The sequence below is a fragment of the Siphateles boraxobius genome, unplaced genomic scaffold, assembly GCF_051911475.1.
Source record: "Siphateles boraxobius isolate OS27281-9 unplaced genomic scaffold, OSU_SipBor_1 13, whole genome shotgun sequence".
Taxonomy (NCBI): domain Eukaryota; kingdom Metazoa; phylum Chordata; class Actinopteri; order Cypriniformes; family Leuciscidae; genus Siphateles; species Siphateles boraxobius.
The window spans coordinates 13,114,964-13,120,548 of NW_027508733.1; positions in this window are offsets into that span (position 1 = coordinate 13,114,964).

Consider the following 5,585-nt stretch of genomic DNA (forward strand, 5'->3'; position numbering starts at 1 on the left):
TTTTTTTGCATCTTTGTTCAAAATAGATGTATAATAATGGATTTAAATAATTCAGTATTTGAATCTGAGAGATGTACTGACTTAAATTGACTTAAAACTCTTTATTACAGCCCAAGCACAGATGGTGCGAGAACCCTTTTGGAATTGCTCTGTTTATTAGGGGCCAAGCACCTGTTGTATCCCTTAATTATTATTCCGCTCTGGAAGTCTATGGCAGCTCATAGAACTGCTTGTGGGACACTTATGAAATTTGGCACATAGATAAAGGACAGGCTGAACTGTCACAATAGCAAATTTGGAGTCTCTAACTCCCTCTAAAATCCCTCTAGCGCCACCAACTGTCCAAAGTTGCACTCATGTTTATTCTAATAACTTTTGAACCGTGAATTTTTTTTTTATTCATTATTTTTTATTTTCAAAAAAACTTTTTCGAACTCCTCCTAGACAATTTGTCTGATTTTCATGAAATCGAATCTGATCTTCAAATTATGAAGGCAAAAATGTATTAAAAGCTTTTTGATAAACATAACCATTATCGAATTAAATGCAAATGAAATTAACGTATAGCACCCCAAATTGGACACACGGTTATTAATGCAATGAAATAGGAATTTGCTGTAACTCAGGCATGCAATGTTCAATCTGCCCCAAGCATAAAACATGCTAGCAACACTTAGCTAAGTGTTAAAGTTATGCAATGAAACAGTTGCTGTAAGGCAATGTCCAATCTGCCCCAAACTTCACACGTTTGATAAGAGGGAGGCAGGACCCTGAACACATCTACATGCCAAAACTTGGTTATAGTCCTAGCGCCACCAGCTGGCAGCAGGAAGTGTGCTAAATTCAGATGACTTTGACATAGTCCTCCTATATTTACCTACTTAAATGCAAATTGCCCATCGTGCTCTTTTTTCCTAAAGCCACCGGGTGGCGGTGGCACGGGTGCGAGGGCCCTTTCATCGCTGCTTGCAGCTTTAATTTAATTATTGCACGCATCGATGAAGTGATCTTGACGTAGTGATCTTTCATCTGTGTGCTACACATTCCTTGTTTATATGAGTTTCTTAGGATTTAATAAATAGAGAAAATATTTTGTTCTGACCAAAGTGTATATTGATATCAGTCTTGTTGGCGCAACCATTTTTGTGAATTATAACCGGTTATTTTAGTAAGTTATACGGAGGAAAAACACACAGACATCACTCGGCATTCTGTTGGACCAAAACATCTTTTATTAGCATATTCCCATTTATGGATATCACATACACGTGACACACGTGAGCAGTATGAGGGCACACTTTACAAACTTTAACAAGTCTAAAGGAATCCAAAAGCATGATTTAATTCAACAAATGTAAATTGTATTTTATTTGCAAGAGTAATACAGTGTAAAACACAAATGCCAACACATAATGATAAGTATAATTTGTTAAGAAACAGAACCACAGAGAGTTTGTTTATTGTTCTGCGGTGAAACATTTATAAACCACCTCCGTTATTTCAGATTTTTGTAAGAAACTCAAACAAAAGGTTCGATGCAAAAACTGCAGGAGCTCAAAATTAATAAATGAGATAGATTTGCTGCAAATTCATCAATGGATAAAGGTTATTAGTCAGTGTTTCTCACACTGAATGATGGTCTTGTGTTTGTATATAATCGAGAGTCTCTGTCTTTTACGTTCTTGGGACTATTATTATGAAATTTTAGAAGACAAGAGCAGCTTTAATAACAGTGACAGAGAAATAAAAGCAATTGGACTGTGGAAACAAAACATATTCAACATCAGATATCAGGACAAGAGCCAATTGGGTAAATACAAACAAGTCAGAAATGAAGCACAGGAAGCTGATTATATATTTATAATGGAATAACAGCTCTGAATAGCAACGTCAGTCCTGGAGGTCCACTTTCCTGAGTTTCGCTTCAACCAAACTCTCCTGCCTGTTTCTAGTAATCCTGAAGACATTGTTTAGCTTGTTCAGCTGTTTTTGATCAGGGTTGGAACTGAATTCTGCAGGACAGCGGCACTACTGGACGGACGCTGCCTAACACTATGAGAGAAGGAGACTGTGAAGCAAAAGACTGAAAAGGGGGTTCTGATGTAGGATGTGTCCTGGAAATGTAACGACAAAAGTGACTGTTATTAGTGTAAGTTTGATCTACAACAACAGACAGAGATTAACTTTGTAAATACTGTAAATGCTATTATGACCATTGACATACCAGAGCATATTATCTGACAGAGTTCAGTGATGTTAGGATGTTCAGTCTGGTGTCTGATGAATTTAAGACTTTTTTTTTCTGTCACTATGGCCCCATTATGTTATAGCTAACCTTGTGGCTTTGGCCTAAAACCGTTTCACTTTACAAGAATATGAAAAGGACAGTAAAAATACACTAATTCTCTACTCACCATCAACAGTAACATTGAATCTCTTGATAAACTCCTTATTCCTGATAATGGTTCTTAGTTGATAAAGTCCAGAGTCTGTGGTTCTGATGTCACTGATGGTCAGAGATCCAGTCTGATCCAGTTTCAGTCTGTCTCTGAATCTCTCATCATTATAATAAAATGTAGAAAAAGTTAAGCTTGCTTTAGCTATGTGAATTTTTTCAAACCTCCACTCAATATCATCATCTCTCTGTTTCAGTAGCCTAACATCAGGTTTAGAGTGTATCACCATCTCATCTATATCACCAAACACACCAGAAACACAATATTAATGACAAATAGTTACTGTTGTCGTTATAAATACTTTTCTTGTGATCAACTTTTTATTAGAAATTGCAATTATATGTATTATAAGACATACATCAATATAAATAAAGTGCATTTAAACTGAACTCTTTTTGATTTTACATGCCATCCCACACACGCACAGCAACTGAAACCCCCTTCTCTCCCTCCACTCTCCCTCTAAATCACATTAGGCACAATCATAGACAATCTACATAAAAATAAATAAAATTCCACAATACAAGTACAGTATAAAGACATTTAAACATGTCTTTTTTACAGCAAGTTCTACATTTTTAGAAATGGCCTTTAACCATTCTGAAATAGTTTTTTGACAGGGCCCCGTGTCACCTTGCCATTGATGCTTCATGTTCGCAATGTCCAGGAAAGAATCCAGTGTGACCAAGCTAAAGTTTGTGAAGGTTGCCAACGTAAGACAATCATTTTCTTAGTTGCAGTGAATCCAGAGAACAATAACTTTTTCTGAGACAGAGAGAAACTGTAAGACGAGTCATCATTTAAATGCAGAAGTTTAGGGCAGCATGTCAGTTTCCAGAATGTCCTTCAGAGCAGTAGAAAGCGGTCTCCGAAAATTACAAACAACTCAGTCAAACAAAACAGTTGGAGGAAAGCTTCATTAAATAACTTTTCTAGGGGTGAGACACCTATTAATCAGTTTGTAGCGAATTAATCGATGGTTAGGTTTTTTTTATATACAAGTTTAAGATTAGCCCATATTGAATCCCAATAGATATCGTCATTATCTTCTATTTCCGCACCATATCTCTGAACCAGATGTCTAAAATTAGTAACTGCTTATAAGAAGCTTCCAAGAACAAGCAGAACGAAGATACTATGCCATACACTCATACTTTCATTCATTATCAACACTTTGTGCATAATAAATAATCTTCTAAAATAATTGAATATTATTTTCTCATTAGGCCTAGTTGCTCAATACAAATTCCTGAAGTTTTACCAGTTTTATTTTAGGAACATTATCTTGTTGTATGGCATAGACAATATGGTCAGCATGTTTATGAAGCACATGACTAAAGTTCACACATTTGTTGGTGTGATCGAGTGAAGCGCTGTTTCATGTATTCTAGTTTCTGAACCGTATCATTTCACACTGAATAAACATTTGTCATTTTAAGCTCAATGTGCCTCAACTTCCTACAGAAATGTTTGACTATCATTTCCAGCAGAAACAACCTCATCATAATTATTTTTTAAGTAATTTTAAAATGACAGTACAGCGATGGAATCAGATAGCATGGTGTAGTGATATATAGACTACTATGGCATTTACATGGCAATACCAGTGCAGTATGTTCTGCAATGGCCTACTGAATGTTAGACATTCTCTCTTTTTTTTTTCTTTTCTCACTTCTCATTTCTTTCAGAAGCAACATCCTGTAGAGCATTTTGACAGTGTCTATTTCCGTAGAAAACACCCTGTATATGCTGGTCTTATTTGGAGCTGATAAAAACTGATCTCCCAGCTTCCAAAACCATAAACAACACCAGCAGAACTAAAACACCATAGACTGGATTTGTCAGCAGGGTAGTAAATATATTTTATAAATGTGTTTGATCAAATTTTCTATAGCCTACTCTGGGGTGTATGCATATGCTTTGCATACTGTGCTCTCAGATCATCTTCTAGGGTGGATATAGGCGAATAGGCGACAAAAATAATCAAATTATTACACAATTTTTTTTGTATAAAAATCCTCTGAGGCTTATTAAAAGGCATCATCATCATCATCATCATCATCATCATCATCATCATCATCGCCCCCTAGTGTCCTGATGTGAGTAATGTGTAATGTGACTGACTAATAGTGACATCACAACAGCAGCCACGCCCACTACAGCAGAGACAACCAATCAGAACAGTGAAAAACATCCCAATACTGTAAAAGAACTGTTCAAAATCTTTCAAACAGTTTTCAATAGTTTTGGCCTTGCTTCACAGACTAAAATACTAGTTTGAAGTTGAACAAAGCAGGATCAGAGTGTCTCGTAGTTTGTCTTAAGAGCTCAGATTGTTCGCTGATGTTCTAGAGCAGAAGAAGATCCTGCAGCGCCTCCTAGTGACTGAACATGAAAACACACTTTCTGCAATGCTATTTTAATGTAGCCTACATATTTAATCATACATGTGAGCATACTGGTTTAACACAAAGCAGGTTGTATACTAATTAATAAATGCGTTTTTGAGAATCACTATACTCTCCCTCTCTCTCTATTTCTACTTTTACTTAAAATCACTGAATTTTTTTATTTTATTTTAAGCGTTTTACAGATATTTACGTGTTGTTCTTTATTTAGTTTGTATCTACATTGTAATATGTAGTGGCCTAATATTTAGAACACTGGATTTGGTTATCTGTAAAATAAGTTCTACAGATCAGTATTTAAATCAGGGTAATCAATCTAATATTGCTGATGTAACCCTCTGGAAACCTCGTCTTTAATTAAACACTGTCGTCTAAGTTGGTATTATGGCTTAGCTATGTTCAGACATGTGTCATTATAATATTCAATAAAATAGTCATTATAATATAACATTTTATGAAAATAAAACTTAAATTGAGTTACGAGTTACTAGAACATGTTTACCTGCACAGCTCTTACTAGCTGGCCCCCATTACACTCACCCTCCTAAACCTCACTCCTATCCGGGTCACGACACCAATATTACCCCTCTGGGTTCTACTCAAGCCGACTTCTACTCTAATCAAACCAGTGTCTCCAGCATGGGAGGTGGGTGCCCTAACAAGTAAAATGGATTCCCTGATCCTCAACATGATGGGCCAGTAAGGTAAACTGATTGGATAT